The sequence below is a fragment of the Gopherus flavomarginatus genome, chromosome 24 (assembly GCF_025201925.1).
Source record: "Gopherus flavomarginatus isolate rGopFla2 chromosome 24, rGopFla2.mat.asm, whole genome shotgun sequence".
Classification (NCBI taxonomy): domain Eukaryota; kingdom Metazoa; phylum Chordata; order Testudines; family Testudinidae; genus Gopherus; species Gopherus flavomarginatus.
In genome coordinates this window covers 2,490,738-2,507,906 of record NC_066640.1, presented here as the reverse complement: position 1 = coordinate 2,507,906, position 17,169 = coordinate 2,490,738, and the positions used below count along the sequence as shown (strand labels likewise).

Here is a 17,169-nt window from a genome sequence, read left to right as displayed (position 1 = left end):
TTTACTAATTAAATAACTAGCTTATCCCTGTCTATTGAAGCTGTTTTGGAGAGGAGGCAGAAGACCAAAATTAACCAACACCCAATGTTTATCATTGAACACATGCACAGCGGAACCTCATTACATTGGCTCATCCTATTCTGATCAGGGTTTTCTCATGAAATCTCACATTTGTTTCTGTCACATGGGGAAGTCTCAGTAACTGCCTACACGTCTGAGTTCAGTGACAGATAGGAGCTCTCAGCCAGTCTTTCTTGACATACTTTCTTGCACATCAGAGGTGAACTCCACAGTATGGAGTTCACCTCTGATGTGCAAAGCAAGCAAGTGTGGTCCAGGGGAAAGTTTAAATCACTAAAATTGTTATTGCAAAACTCCACAATGACTCTGCTCTAATTGTTGAATCCCTTTATTAAAAGGACTCTGTGTGTCTGCTGTAGAAGTGTTTGCAGAGGGGAAGAGAATATGATTTCCTCTCTTGCCACCCTCCACAGCTCATCAGAGCTATATCAGAGGGAGCTGACTACACGTGGTGCCTCTACAGAATCCCCAGCCTGTGGGAAAAGACCTAGTATCTTTGTCCATTTAAAAAAAAAAAAATCAAAATGGGAAATGCATATGAATTGAGCTGTCTTCGCATTGCAAGACAACTGGAATTGTTAGACTGCCTTCTTGATTTTGAGGACAGGTCTGTGCCTTTGTTATTTGAATAGGTCACTCATTGAAAGAAGCCAACTTGCTTTGAAAAATCTGCTTCTCTGTTTGGCCAGTAATATTTTGATTTCTGTGCGCTAGCCCTGTGGACACAGAGTGCTGTCATGGCCTTGATCTATCAGTGGTGTGAAACAGAGTGCATCTGTGCTCTGTGATAGGAGAGTCTCCATTCTGAGTGTAAAGGAATACCTTCCTTAGATATTTTCATCTCAGTAGAAAAATACAAACCTAATAAGGTATTTCATAGGCACCTACTGAGGCCTTCCCGCCCCCCCCTCCCCAACAGTAAAGGAATTTACACTAATTAAGGACCCTTCTTTATTTAAAGAGGCAAAAGTCAGGCAATTTGGAGTGAAGGTTGAAATTGTCCTTCACTGGTCTACAGCCTGTTAGGGCTGAGCTGGGATTCTCATGGTTTCTAGAGCAGGCCTTTAACAGGACTGTAATGTAGAATTTTGTAGTTCAGAATGATGAGCAGTGGGGTATTTCCAGAAAAATGTGTGATTCCAAGGCTGCTTCATTACAGTTATTTACGCTATCATCAGTTTTTGGTAGAGTGTAGTGTGTCAGGCTTTGTGGGCTACCACACTGGACCTTTATGCAACTGGGAAGAGGTTCCTGTCACTTACTTTTATTCATGGTTAATGTGTTCAGTTAAGTGCAATTCATTTTGTAAATATATATATGCGTCACTTGATTTTTGTGCATGGTTATTATGTATTGTGGCTATAAAGATTGCCAAACCAAACTGTGTGTGTCAATTATTTTGTCCTTAGAATAAGATGGGAATCTGTTGCCTTTGGAACTGGCAGGGTAATAGGACTGAACAACCAGAACTGAGGTTAACAGATATTACCTTGGAAGGGATGTCTGATTAGTAGGTGGTGCTGAGTCAAAGGGAATTCACAGCACAGAGCTATTAAGGACATTCCTTGGGAAGCCATTGGATTGACCCTTATCCCTTGGAGCAGTGGGAGCCCACCACTCCCCTTCCAGCTGAGCCTTTGGAACCTGTTTATGATCCCTTCTCACTCAGCCTGCCCAGTGGGGCTGCTGAACAATAGCAGACACTCCTGTTCAGCGAGGAACTGAGCATGTTAACATCCAGTGGGGACCTAGTGTGGGTAAGGGGGAATCCAGCTAGAAATGGGCAGAGCCATGAAGTCACTGGGAAGGTGTTCTGTCTGTCCTTTACACTTGTTCAGATCAAGTAATTCAATCTTGTGGTTACTTTTTAGTTAGTTCTGCAGCAGCAGATATGATTTCACACTCACTGTGTGTATTTTATACAGAGCTATTGTAATGTTATTGAGAATCTGCCTTGAGCAGGGCCTGCTTGGGGATTTTATGCTCTTTTCTACCCCCCCCCCCTTTTTTTTTTTTAGATGGATAAAGAGGGCCTGAAAGCTTGGAGCCTTTTGGAGCTTGTTTTGAGCGAGGGTATTGTCACACACACATTGATCCTAGCACTTTGCTTCTCCAGAATCTATATGTGTCAACATCTTGTGGCCAAAACCAGACCTTTAGCTTATACAAATTTGGGCAGGTCTTTATGAAGTGCTGCCTGATGTAGTGGAGGGCTCCCAGTTTGTCCTCAAAATGCTAGTTAATGAATTCTTTGCTCCTGCCCTCTACCCAGCCTCATTCCCCAGTAGTTATGCACCCCAAATTCCACATCAATTAGCTTTGTCCTTTCAGCCCTCTCATTTGCCCCAGACCGTCCTCAAGAGTACTCACCCAGTCCCATGTCAACTTTGTCTGCACATATATCCCTGATATCGAACCTGTTGCCCTCAAGCACACCTGTAGGCTTCCAGCAGCTGTGAAGATCCTTCACCTCCTGGGAGAGTGGGGGCAGTCTCAGCGTTCTTTGTGTAGGTCTCCCAGATCTGAGGTGGTGGTGGTCAGCTCTAAAAGGGGGCTGTGTCTTCAGTCTCCCAGGCCTGGTCCCATGCAGTGAGGGAAGAGAGCTGCCAGCTCCTAGTGGTTGCTGCTTCCCCTTTCTGAAAGTGGTTTTGGCTGGGCTTTCCCCTCCCCTATACCAAATTTCTGTGGGCCACTGAGGGGGCATGCTTTATTAGGTTCAGGCAGTAGCAGCCATTGGCTGCTCTTCCTCTGGAAGTAGGGAAGCCAGCCCCTTGAGGTGGTTCCCCCTGGGCAAGTCTGAAAGCTGCAGGAAGGGCTATGAGGCACAAGACAGACTGCAGTAGGGGCCAAAATCACAAGAGTTAACGATAAAGAATTCCATACCTTGCTGCATTCTGAATGCACAAAGTCCCTTTAACTGCCATTCTTCCTTCCTGGTTTTAAGACCAAAGTAATTTGAATTTCCTTGAGCATCTTTCCTTTTCCAGTTCCATTGTTATAACAAAATTGGAAACTCAGAAGTTGGATAGTCCCCCTGTTAATAAAAAGATTGCTTCTAATTTCTTAGCAAAACTTGTGGTCATCTTGCATATGGTTAAGTGAAATCTTACATTAGGAATGTGTAATTAAAAAACTAAAGGTCTGGGGCAGAAGAGAGATTAGCAGTAGCTATAGTCGGATCTTAGTCGGAGCAGGGGACGAGGGAGCCATAGCCTCATCACTTTTAAAAGGGGGGGCTATGCCCTCACACTTTTTACCAGTTGTAAAGGCGAGCGATGGGTGAAGAGGAGCAAGTGGGGGCAGGGCCTCAGGGAAAGGGGTGATGCAGGGGGACAGGGCCATGGTGCAAACACTGGTGACCTCCCCACTTTTAGGGAGCTTCCATTGCTCTTGATCTGAGTTGCATGGCTGGCTAATGTAGCAACAGTCAGCCATAGTATCTGAGCTGCCCAGGATTGTTCTAAATTGTAATCGGTGTAGAGACAAAGCTATGTTCAGTTCCAACTCATCTGAACAAGGTTCATAAATCCCTGCCTTGCCACTTGCCCTGTAGTAGAAATGCCCCCTTATGCATCCGTCCTGTGCCCTGAATGAGGCAGTGGGGTGCAGGGGGAAGTATGTGATCATGTAACTGAAGGACTGTATCACAGTGCATACACACAATGGGGCAAAACCTATGTAACTTCCTACTTCTCTTCATCCCACCCTTCTTTTAAAGGAGAAAGGTAAAATCATGCAATTGTAACAGTCCCCTCCTTCAAGTATATGTCCTACCATAGGCTGTGTATGTGCCCCTGTGCTCTCAACTGGAGATTGTAAACAGCAGCATCCATGCCTCTGTAGAGCAGCACCTTATGCTCCCATGCAAGATCATATAAGAAGCATGGAGCTTCTCCCCCTCCAGTTCCTTCTCAAACAGCTGTGGCTCAAGATGGAGCAACTGCATTGTCTGCTGCTGTGATCCTCAAAGCACCCCAATATCACTTGGCACACAGTTGTCTTGCTATTACATGCCACCTTTTGGGTATATATCACTGGAAAACTAATAACTCCCTGATAATTAATATTCTCTCATGGTGTAAATATGGTAACTCAAAGGACCTAAATATATGCTGGCAATGTTATCAAAATATATTTGGCAAGCAGCCCCCAGGAAATCCCTGTTCCTGACAAAGGAGTGTAATTCCACCTGCCCGAAAGTGTTTCTGATATAAATTAAGAAAAGTGTGATAAAGAAAAGCACATTTACATGCAGGAGAAACAAAGTCATCAGGAGAGCAAGTGGGGAAAGATGACCACTTAACAATCTTGGTAGGGGATGGAAACCACCCCAAGGAAGCCTTCCTGTCCCTGGATGCAGAGTCAATGATTTTGGAAAGATACAAGGAGAGGGAGGAAAAAGCAATTGTAGCCTTCACCGGAGGAGACAAAGGCACCCAGCACTCAGAGCTCTGTGGAGGGTCAGGGCCAGAGTCTAGTCAGCCAGGCTGGAAAAGAGACTTAGTGAGAAACATCTTTGAGCAAGAGACTAGTTTGTTATATCAGGGTTTAGGCTTAGCGGTGTATTTTTACTTTCGTTTTCTTGTCACCCTTTCTATCTTCATTCCTTATACCTGGTATCAGTTAAAACTCTCACTTTTTGTTTAATAAATTTGCTTTACTTCTACTGTAAATCAGTTCAGTGCTTTGATTAAAAGAATGTGTGTTAATGCCACTTAAGGTGATAAGCTGCTAGGTACTGTCTCTTTAAGGGAACAACAAATGAATAACTTTTGTAAGCATTCAGCAATAGAGCTGAACACTACTGGGCAGAGGATTTGGGGGAAAATTGGGACTGGGAGGTTGTGATGCTCCCCTCTGATGTTATCTGGACTGGTGATCTGCTAGGTCATTCCAATCCTTGACTCTGAGAGCCAGCCTCACCCTGATCTGCTGTGAGAACCCCACTCCTGGGCTGGTCACGCACAGCCTCTGGCATGTAAGCTGCTCCCAGGTACTTGCAACCGAATGATACTAGCCAATATCTCCGGCCTCTGACGCAACCCTAGGAACCTCTGTCTTGCAGTGTCCAGTTATGCCTGCTGCTCTAGTTGTCTCCATTGTCTGAAACACTCACGTCCCATTGAAGGGTAAAGTCTGTGTGGGGTTCAAAGGCAGGTCTTGTTAGAGAGGTTAGGTTGAAGCTCCTCTTAGTGAAACACTCTCTAGTCCAGTAGGGGCCACTCACTTGCACCCCCAAACATTGGCCTCAATCTCTCAGGCTACTCTGCTGACTTCTGGAGCCTCAGAGGTGGTTCCAGAGATGAAGATCTCTAAAAGGAAGAAGCCCATCTCATCTACCAAGTATCAGAGGGGTAGCCGTGTTAGTCTGGATCTGTAAAAGCAGCAAAGAATCCTGTGGCACCTTATAGACTATAAGGTGCCATAGGATTCTTCTCATCTACCAGAGACTCTAGAAAGTGGGATATGTCACCTCATCGAGCCGACTCTTGGGAGAACTCACATCCCATAATGGGTCCCACTGAGGCTCCAGCTGATGCCAGTACCGAAGCTTTTGTACCACCTAAGAAGTCCTAATCAGAAAAGCCTTCAGCTAAGCAGCACCAAGAAGCCCCTATCTCAGTAGCATCTCATCTTTTGGCACCAAGATGCATCTAAAACTGGAGACCATCCAGACTGGCACTTGGCTCTTCCCCCCGCCCCCAGTACCATCTCTGGAACATCAATGCACCTGAACACATGCTGCTGGCTGTGCATGCTCTGCTAATCAGCTGGGCAGCATTTGAATCTCTCCTGGGCAGCCTCACAAGCACACAGCTTACAGGGAACACAGCCCCGACCCACGGTCCTGGGCTCCCAAAGCCCTCCAGCCAGCACTTTCACCAGCATACATACAGGTAGGGACACACCCAGCTGCAGTTACATGCAGGCTCTCTGACTAGCCTCTGCATAGGAAGGCTACAGCCAAGGCAACTCCCATTAGCCCACATCCAGCACTTCCCCCAGTTCAATCTTTGCTCCTCAGGTATTTCCCAGAGTCTTCTTGTGTGGGGTGTGAAGAACCACAGATAATGTCATTCCCTCCCTTATATAGCTTTTGCATATGGCGGGAAGCTTGGTTCCCAGACTAGTCTGTGGAAAAATACTGACATCCCAAGATGAAGTCCAGAGACATGTGGTCTGATCACATGTCCTTGTAGAGTCATAGCAGCCATTACTTACAGATTATTTGAAGCATTGATAGGAAGGATCACCAGGTAGGAGATAAGCTTCTCCTAGGGCCTACTGTTTTTTCCTAATGGTCCATTGCCCTGAATAGACCCTTCCCCATCCCCTATCTAGACTAAAAGCATCTTGTCTAGTGGGCGTTACCCAAGTATGACTACATTTGAAATGTGGAGACATAGTCAATATTCATAACTTCAGATAAGTACATGCATACAAATAGGATAATCATATTCAGCAAATCATAACCTTTCCAATGACACCTCATATTAATAATCATATCATATCATTATGAAGAATATGGGGTGCAATGTCACAGCCGGGTGCACATTTTACACACCACCTCCCAAGGTAAGATCATCATACCATTAATGAGGCACTGTTATTGCCTGCATGCACTTCATGGTAACCAACTGCCACTATTTCACCCACTTGCAAGTGGGCAGATAAAAATTGTTACATTCCGGCCAAGGTAATGGAGTACTACTTTTCCTATCCCAGCCCCAACTCCCTGGTTATGGGCACAATCAATGAAAGGAATCGTCAATCATGCTCCAGATCAGAGAGAGAGTCCAGATGCCTAGATCTCCTTCGTATGAACTGTTATGTGTTGTTGGCTCTTCAATTTTGAGTTGTAAATTACCACGGCTTGATAGCAAAATATGATTTTAATAGCTGTTCATTGTTCACTTATTTTATTGAACATTTGCCAGAAGACCAAAGCAAATATTTTCAAGCCCTCATTTTGGAAGGTCCCTTAATCACCAAAGCTACCCTACAGGTCGCTCTTGATGCTGCTGACATGGCTTCTTGTCCTTAGCCACCACTGTGGTTATGCAGTGAGAATACTGGATCTAGAGTTCTGGACTCCTGAAGGAGGTGTAAAACACTGCAAGAACTTCTCCTTTGAAGGGCCCAAATTCTTCAGCAGTGACATGGATTCCTAGCCCCACTCCCTTAAAGTCTCAAGGGCAATATTGTGGTTCCTGGGAATATATGTGCTTGCAACAAAAAGATATTTCAGCAGATCTCAAATCTGAAAGAGGTACAGTAGTCTGGAAAGGTTGAGAGCCACTGCTCTAAGAGACCATTTTGACAATCTCATCAAGGGCCTCAAACAGCCTCTACTGCACAACTCTGCTGTCTCCCCCGCTTTTGGAGACCGTCTGTCCCACTTACTACCTACCTGGGAATATATCACCTCAAACAAGTACATGCTGGAGGTGGTCACTAGGGGATACTCCATTCATTCCCACTCTATTCTCCCCTCCCAACTCCCTCACCGTCCCTCATCAGGGACTCCTCTCATAAGGATCTCCTAAAGCAGGAAGTCTAGTCCTTCCTGCATTTTGGGGTGATGGAGCCGGTTCCCCCCAAGTTGTCCAAAGAGGGTTCTGTTCCAAATGCTTCCTGATTCACAAAAGAAAGAGCAGCTGAAGACTGATATGTGATCTCAGAAATTTGAACACCTATGTCTTATTGCAGCACTTCAGGATGGTAACACTAGCCACCATAATCTCATCCCTAGATCCAGGGGACTGGTTTGTCTCCTTTGACCTTCAGGACATCTACTTTCATATTGCTAGTGTCCTCTCCCACAAACAATTTCTATGCTTTAGAATTTAGAACTTTCTATTACCAATATCATGTCCTCCCCTTTGGATGTGCTGCAGTGAGGGTTTTCATGAAGGTGCTCTCAGCAGTAGTGGCTCACTTGCATCAGTGGGGCATCACAGTCTTTCCATATTTGGATGGCTCACTCCTCTGGGGCTGCTCCACCCAAGAGGCTCAGTCTCTATTTCAGTCCCTGGGCTTTTGCATCAATCTAAGGAAGTCTACACTATCATAGAATATAAGGGTTAGAAGGGACCTCAGGAGGGCATCTAGTTCAACCCTCTGATCAAAGCAGGACCAATCCTCAGACAGATTTTTACCCCAGTTCTCTAAATGGCCCCCTCAAGGATTGAACTCTCAATGCTAGGTTTAGCAAGCCAATGCTCAAACCACTGAGCTATCCCTCCTCCTCCCTAAAGCAAGTTGAGGAAGCCACATGGGTAATAGAAACCAGTGCTCCAGGTAGGGCTTGATCTCATAACCCCAGTAGAATTCCCCTGTGCACTAACCAGTTGCACTGCTGTCCAGTGGATAGACTTCACCAGAGCCACACTAGTCTCCCCATCCACCAGGCTTATCTCCCCAAGGAAAGATTCTTCACTATGACCAGCCTGATCTCTACTCTAAAGCACAGCTTAATACAACTGCAAGGGCCTGCCTAGAACTCCTGGGCCATATGTTGTCATCCATATTTGTTACACCGCATGTGAGACTGCGCCTCAGACGTCGTCAGGCTGGGGTAAGGACCATGTAGACCCCAAATAGGCAGGGTCTTTCCAAACTAATCACAGAGGCTGAGCTGGTACTAGACTCTCTCAGGTGGTGGAAAGACCCACTGAAGGTTTGTGCTTCACCTTCAAAAATTCTCATGACAGATGCCTCTCTCCAGGGTGGATGGGCCAATCTACAAGAGGTCACAGCAGAGGGCAAATGGTCCCCCAAAAGAGATCGTTCCATAACAGCATCCTCGAACTAAGGGCAGTCCACTACACCTGTCAGCACTTCCTTCATGACATACAGGGCCACTCTCGCTGGACAACGAAGAAACTATGTACTACATAAACCATCAAAAGGGAGCAAGAGCTCTCAGTCCTTATGCACAGAGTCACTGAGACTATGGAACTCATGCATCCTTCATCCCATTGATCATCTACTCAGCCTTCAGAACGCAGAGCAGGCATTTCCATCAGGGTCATGAGTGGGAGTTCAATGACTGTCTTCCAGAGCATTTACCAAACCCGGAGCCTCACATATGTATACCTCTCTGCGACAGCAACGAGTGAGGAATACTTAAACGATTCTGCTAACATTCAGTCAGTTCTCTGCTCCCTCAGAGGAAGTGGCTGCAACTCCTTGGGAGATGTTCTGCTACTATCCTGGCCCCGCTCTACATGCACCCACCTATACCTCTAATCTTCAAAACTTTGCTTAGACTGAGACAAGGCGCGAGTGTTAACCTCATAGCACCTTAACGGCCAAAAGAGTGCAGTAGCTGGACCTCCTTCACCTGTCTGTGGCAACCCTTCTCAGACACCCTGAACCATCCCGACTCCGGCTCCCCAGAGGGTCTCGGGCACCGTTCCCTTCTCCAGACAGCAATGTTCTGTGGTGGGTACGTTCTGCGACCCCAAACCGTCCCTGGGTTTGGGGGCTGGCGGAGGCAAGGCCGCGGTGGAGGGGACGGCTCAGCCACAGCTGGTCCGCCTGCCTGGGGCTCAAGCCCGGCCTGGCTGCAGCCCGAAAGCCCAGGCGTGGGCCTAGCCACCCCCCTGACAGCAGGGCCCAGCTCCCACTGGCCTCGCCCAGGCCACCAGCGCGCGCCTCACAAGGGCCCCTGAGGCGGCCCCTCCCCCAGCAGTGGGGGCGGGGCTAGGTGGAGGAGGAGAGGGAGAGGTTCAAGCCCTGCCCCTGCTCTAGGCCCCGCCTTCTCCAGCCTGACCTGTCCCCGCCACTCGGCATCCTGCGCGTCCGCGGCCACATTACGCTCTTCCCCAGGCTGCTAGTAGCTAGTGGCTATGTCCATCATGACGTCTTGAGTCGGTTCTGGCAGACGATTGGGCGATGTATCTATCCGTCTGTGTAATCCCTAGCGCTGATTGGTTGGTATGGGTATGGGCGGGGCTATCCGCGTGCGCTTTTCCGTCCGCCGTGACAGCGGGAGGGAGGCAGTAGGCGGCGCCCGGCGGCCGCTGGAGCCGGGGTATGGGGCGGCCCGGGCCTCGCTGAGACTCAGCCCGGGGCACCGGGACCGGCAGGTTGTGCCTGGCGGGCGTCGTGCGCTAGGCCCCGGGTGCTACTGGGACGGTGAGGGGCGCCCTCCGGGCGGGATGCGCGTGGCTGCGATGGGCGGAGGGAGCCGAGGCGACCCCGGGGAGGGGTGACTGGAGCTGGGGGGACCTGGCGCTGCTGGGGAGCAGGGGAAGGAGCTGGGGGAAGCGGGGTGGAACTGAGAGGGATCTGGGGGTTGGTGGCATAGGGAGCCGACATCTGCCCTCGTAGGGTGGGGGCTCTCCTCTGCCCGGGACCATCTTCCCTGCGTGGGTGGGGAATACTGGGGGCAAGGGCTGGCTGGAGGAGGGCTGCTCTGGAGCCCCAGACGGGTGCTGGAGAAGCTGCTCCCATTCCCCACACTGCCCGAGGTGCTGCGCTGGCCCAGGGTAGCTGGGAGGGACAATGTCAAGTCATTAGTGTCTGCGCTAGATACTTCTTGCCCTGAACCCCTCTAGGCTGAGGCAGGTTCTCTGGGGCGAGGGACAGGAGCTGGTTGTGTCAGCATTGCCCTGAGGTTGCTAGGCTGTCAGTCTGTCCAGTCGCCCAGTGCAATTGGGGATTCCTGTCTGCCTCTTAGAGTGTTTAACTCTTGCTTTCCAGCTGTAGTTGTTCCCCCATCCATTTCAGGTTCTGGTCTTTTGTCTTTAATGCTGACAACGGTACTTGGTCTAATTTTAATGTGCCCGCCTTTGCCAGGCTGGATAAGCTTTCACACCTCTCCTCTTCCAAGCATCTACAAAGTAAATAGTGAAATGTCTTAAGTATATTTAGTTCCATGATTAAAATATGTAATATAATAATGCTTAGCTCTTAATTTCCTTTTTCATTAGCTCTCAAAGCATTTCACAGTCCTTAATATATTTCTCCTGCCAATATCCCTGTGAGGTAGGGAGGTAAAAGCCATAGGTTTCTCCAAGCTTAACATTTAGATTAGACTTTTTGATCTCTGTCATCCAGTGTTGTGTTGTCTTTCTGTTTTTTTGTTTGTTTGTTTTATTCTAGGACAGTTGAGGGGTAGGACCTTGTTTTCTTAGCACTCTGTGGGCTCCAGCATAGTCAGAATTCAATTGAGTGCTCTCACAAACTTCTCTGGGGTTCTGTCCCCAAATACAGTAAGATTCATCTCAAGTTCTCCATAGTGGACTCTGCTCTTCAGCTGTAGTCTGGGATCAGTGTGAGCAAGCCTCCATTTGTCCAGGTGTTGATCTCACATAGGCAGTGTGACACCTGGTGGTGTCCAGTCAATACAGTTTGCTGAGGAGATGCAAGGATGGGTGGTGTTGGTATGTTGGCAGTTGAGCCTATGTTACTTGCAACTTATCCATGAGTTCTCATGTTGAAGGGGAAAGAGGCAGGAGCAGCACTGATTTCTGCAGATCTGTGCATGTGAATGCTCTTGGGGATGGGGAGCAGCTATGCTCTCGGGCCAGTTCAGGAGGAATTATTGCGTCGGTGACAATGCTGCACCATCCACTCAGGATAGGTCTTGTAAGGTCAGCAGCATCTGTAATTGACTGCCTTGAACACTGCAAAGAGACTGAATAGTATCAGTGTTGAGCTTTGTTCTTTCAGTTGCCATAAAGAGGTTGTTGACCAGCTTTTAAGGCTTGTCTTTGTCACATCATGGATTGAAACCTGATTGTGGAGAGTCCATGGGGAAGGTTGGAGACAGGGAAGTATGGAGACAGGATTGGCTTCTTAAGACCTGGTGGACTGTTGCATTCTCCAGGGGCCTGGTAGGTTGCCTTCTCTAAAGGAGTTGTAATTTCCATTATATGGCTCCATTGTTGTTCTCTGATTTTTCCTACTTAGAAGAGGCAAGGATCTGTTTCAGAAATAGTGTCCAGATGTGTTTCAGAGTAACCTAACGCATGTATATGTATAGTGGTACTGAGTTCATTCAGAACTGTCAGGGTGAATATTGCTCTATATTCGGGTCTGATCCTCTTATCTTGTCCTCCAAAATCTCAGATTTTAAAAATCCAACACCCTGAGCGATGTAGTCAAGACTTTGTCTACACTAGCACTTTTGTCGGCAAAACTTTTGTTGGTCAGAGTGTGAAAAAACACACCCCTGACTGACAAGTTTCACTGACAAAAGCACCGGTGTGGACAGCAAGTTTCCAGTTTATAACTAGCCCTCGTGCCACAAGGGGGTGGCATTTAGGAGATACCATCCCACTTTTCTACCCCTGTTCAAGAAGGAACTAAATCCAAGGGGCCAGCAAAGCACATGGGCGTATTGAAGCCTGGCCAAAGGAGAATCCAGTTTAAGGAGTCCAGGGGAGCTCAGAGCAGCACAGTCATATTTTAGTATTTGCTCACTTTATACTGAGTAGTGTCTTATTTTGGCATCTCGAATGGGCAGAGCTTGGAAGAAGACTGGCCAACTTTAACTTACGTTGCTCATGGGTGTGGAATTTTCACTCCCTGAGAGACCTAGGTAAGCCACTGTAACTTTTCTGTGTAGCCCACCACTTTTCTAAAATAAAATCTGAGATTCTGGAGGACAATTTAATATTAGGGGAGACATAACAGTTTACAAGTATATAAAAGGTTGTTACTGGCAGGAGGGTCAAAATTTTTTCCCCTTAACCTTTGAGGATAGGACAGGAAGCAGTGGTCTTAAATTGCAGCAAGGGAGGTTTAGGTTGGATGGTAGGAAAAACTTCCTAACTGTCAGGGGAGTTAAGCACTGGAACAAATGGTCGAGGGAGGTGGTGGAATCTCCATCATGGGAGGCTTTTAAAATCAGATTAAACAAACTCCTGTCAGGAGTGGTCTAGTTATTACTTAGTCCTCCCTTGAGTGTAGGGGATTGGGCTAGATGATCTGTTGAAGTCCATTCCAGTCCTACACTTCTATAATTCTGTGCTTGTTGTAATGAGGATTTTATTGAAAATAAACATTGGGACCTCTTGTATTGTACACCACATGCTAGAAGACTTATCTGCTAGAAAAGACAGTTGAGCCCGCAGAGGTGTGTAGTCTAGCAATCTGAACAGAGAGTTGGAAATCCTGGGGTTCTGTCACCAACTTAGTCCTCTGCGGCTCAGTCTTCTCATCTGCAAAAAAGGGTCATCTACCACTTGGGCTGTTCAGAGACTTAATGTTTGTGGTCTTCAGAAAAGTGATACAAGTGCAAAGTATTGTGACTGACGATAATCTACTAGTTGTTAGTACAACTATGTAGTCAGGCAACCTCAATATCCCTTCCTTAAGCTTTAACAATGAATCAAGTGGACTTCTTTCCCCCCACCCCCCACCCCAAATCTTTCATGTAAACATCCTACAGAGAGAGGCACTTTTAACCTAATGCTTTTAGCCTCTTGTAGGGAAATGGAGATTACGTATTACATGTTGAAAATGTAGCTTTTCCAGAATTAACATAACTCTAACAATTTCTAGCCCCTCCTAGGAAGCCTTATGTTCCACTTCTTCAGCAGTGTGTGAACTCTTAAAATCTGGGCCATCATGCACACCATGTTTAACATGAGGTTAATTAGCTTTTGAAAACAAGAATCAAACATTTTGTATCCTACACCATATTTTAAGGAGTAGGCCCTAGATATGCTTAAAAAGTGTTTAGAATCTTTAATTCCCATTGAAGTCAGTGGGATTTGAAAGCCTCCTGGAAAGAGATGAGCACCCTCAACACATTACACAAGTGGGCTCTTAATGATTTAATGTTGATACTATATGTAACAAAGGTTTTGGAAGATAGTATAACATCCTCCTCTTCTCTTTCAGTCTGATGTCACTGCATCATACTTCTTTTTTGAACAAAGAAAGAACTTGGAAACTCATTCTTTGTTCTTTAATTTATGCAGACATAAATATTATGTTTGTATTTGAAAGGATTTTTCTTATAATTGGTTTTGTATGCCTGTTGTCTCCTGTCTTTGTGGACTCATACTGAATCTCATTTGTCAGACTGTGTTGCTGTTGACTGGTCAAGCTTATGAAAGTACAGAAACACATATGCTTGTTTGTAGAACTACCTGTCATGGCTCAGTTTCGCCTTCCTCTGCAACATGGGACACGGTCACTTGCAGGTTTAGACTAGTGTAAATGGCAGATTTTTCTGTAGCTTGAAGTCTTTAAACCATGACTTGAGGACTTCAGTAACTCAGACAGAGGTTTTAGGTCTATTACAGGAGTGGGCAGGTGAGATTCTGTGCTTTGCAATGTGCAGGAGGTCAGACTAGATCAGTAGTCCCCAACGCGGTGCCCGCGGGTGCCATGGCATCTTAATGTGCCTGTGTCCTGGACCCCGGGAGAGCACCCACCAAAATGTCACCGAATTTCAGCGGCATTTCGGTGAGGATGCCTCTCGATGGCGACGTTTGTCGCCAACAAGTGATGTCATTGAGAGGCGTCACACCTGAATTTCGGCAGGGACGCCTCTCGATGATGTCACTTGTCAACGGCAAGCGGTGTCATCGAGAGGCACCGCCGAAATTCGGCGGCATTTCGGCAGGTGCTCCACCGCCGCAGTGGTCCTTCATCTGGCTTCTGCCAGACGAAAAGGTTGGGGACCACTGGACTAGATGATCATGATGGTCCCTTCTGACCTTAAGGTCTGAGTACAATTGCACCTATGTTCCCCCTCTTGTGGTCCCTTGAGGGCTCCCAGCTTCTCAGCCATCACCTCTCGGGCAGACACATCTCTCTCTCTTTCCTGGCTAAGGTATTTCCAGTCTGCACAGTTCTCTGCCTAGATTGTAATTTCCCCAGCAAGCCAGACTGCTTAAACAGACCAGCATCTATGCCTTGCTTTCTGTCTGAAGGTTATGATCGGCTTTAGCTGCCAGCATCACAAGTTACCACACAGTTCTTTGTAAGCAAGCACATTTATTCTTAAGATGAAAGCATTGCAGTGAAAACCTATTAAAAACAATAAAAGAACCTACACCAATGTTAATAAGTTTACCAGAGATTATCCCCCAACTCCATCAAGGGCTCTGTTTGGAGTCAGTCCTTCAGGCCTGTGATGGGGTATACAAACCCCATAGTGGGACAGAAGGGGTTAAAGGACGGTACTGGGCCCCACTAGCCTTGCCCCTCCAACTGTGCAGAGCACACTCCAGCTGCAGACAGGGTTGAAAAGCCACCTCAGAAAGTTCTGGAGGCTGGGGAGGAGTACAGACCTACTCGGAAGGTCCCTGCCAAAAAGGGTTGGAGATGCCTCCTTGAAGTACCTGGTCTATATGCTGGGACTGACTGTTTGGTTTCCTCTTCATTTTTCTATTTCCTATTTGCGACCAGAAGTGGAGAGACTCAGGGAGGGTAGCTTAAAGGGTGTGCCTGGAGGTTGAATGCTGCTGATCCTCCTGAGGCCCTGGTTTGGAGTCCAGTGGAGTGGGTGGGCCTGGGCTCCCCTACCACTGCTCCACAACTGACTGGATGCTAACCACTAGGCCTCCCAGCCCACCGACACTCCTATTACAAGTTCCTGCAAAGGGCTTTTTCTGTGATCACAAGTTCATAACAGCTCTAGCTCAGAACCAATACAATCATGAATAGTTGTCTTCCCTTTATACATCTGATTGTTCATACACTTGGAATCTGTAAATCCATGTTGTAAGACTAGCAGGTACTCCATCCCAAGAGAACTTGTTTATTATTGCTTTCCATCACCGCTGTCCTCTGCTCCTTCTCCTTTTCTGTGTCCATTGCTCCAATGACAAATTTACAGCTGGATGATGGGTTTGTGACATCAGAGGCACCTCTTCCTCACAGGACAGCTCATGGTGTCATATGGACACATTGGTTATTGGGTGGGGAGACTGCGAGGTAAGAGGATTGCAACTGTTTTTTGAGGCCTGTTAGTCAGAACAGCTCTCCAACAACTCTTATTATACACTTATGGGTTATGGGCTTTCTAATGACTACCAGAGCAGAAAACCACTTTACCTGAATTTTATTTATTCAGACACATGTGACATGCAGACTCTACAGTATAGATACCATAGTAGAGAGTTGATGGATTCTTCTTCCCCAGACTCTTGTGATCTTGTGTCCACTGGACACAGTGGACTGAACTGGAATAACACAGGAGAGATTGGGGTCGTGGCTGTCAAAGGGAGCCACAGAAGGAACAAATGATGAAAGGAGTCTCTGATTCCTGTAGGTGCAGGAGACGGTTAAGCCATCTTTAGGGTACATGCCATGTATGTGTATCCTAATCCGGATGTCACAGCATGCATGTACATGCTTGGGCAACTGTGTGGCTATACCTTTTTTTTTTTTAAAAGGTATACTGAAAGGGCTTTCCTTTTTTGTAAAGAATCAGTATGATCCTTGGATGAACAAGCTCAGAGAATGAGGTTGGCTGTTACCCAGTTCATGAGAGCATCCTCAGATTAATTAAATGCAAAACAAACCTGTTAATGAACACTAGTGTTGCACAGTTCAGAACTCATTTCAGGAAGTGCTAATGTTAAGGTTGAACATGAAACTATAGCCTTCTGTTGTGCATGTACATTGTAACAATCTTCAGTTGCATGATCTCATGTTCTATCTTTATACTATCATACATGTGTATCTAAGTTTGTAGAAAAGATACCACAGATCAAATCGGGTTCCCCTTGCTGGCAGCCCTCCAAATTGCTGTGAAGGGATCTACCATTGAATACCCATGTGTTTTTTAGCATCTGGAGTCTGAACAGAGCCCAGGCATTGTCCCTGTCTTGGGTCTCGGGGCACACGCTTGGGATTCAGATCCCTTGTCTAGTGCTCCCATTTGGATAGCTTAGACCATGCAGTTCCTCGGTCCAGTCCCTGGAACCAGTGCTGATGCCTCAGACTTCTGGGAGAGGCTGTGTTTAAGCTACAGGAGAACACCACCCAAAGGTGTGAGCCTTCTGTCTCTCTCCTCTTCAGGGGGGCTGGTGGTAGGTGTAACACTTAACATGCACAAAATTCTGTATAAAAGTGTCTAACACCATTGCTCTTTAATTAACAAATAAAGCATAA

At 46.9% G+C, this 17,169-nt stretch overlaps 2 protein-coding genes across 4 annotated transcripts in view; one reads left to right on the top strand and one right to left on the bottom strand.

Moving 5' to 3' along the window:
* The window catches only part of LOC127040025 (potassium voltage-gated channel subfamily V member 2-like), a 346,324-nt gene that overhangs the window by 325,858 nt on the left and 3,297 nt on the right, over positions 1-17,169 (bottom strand). The window lies entirely within an intron of this gene.
* MARCHF2 (membrane associated ring-CH-type finger 2) overlaps positions 10,082-17,169 on the top strand; it is a 77,891-nt gene continuing 70,803 nt past the window's right edge. The window contains exon 1 of one of the 3 annotated variants that reach the window (XM_050933820.1): positions 10,082-10,175. The gene's annotated coding sequence lies outside the window, so the exon portion shown is untranslated. Of the gene's footprint in view, positions 10,225-17,169 lie in introns of all 3 variants that reach the window. The other 2 variants (XM_050933818.1, XM_050933821.1) reach the window with 2 other exon arrangements.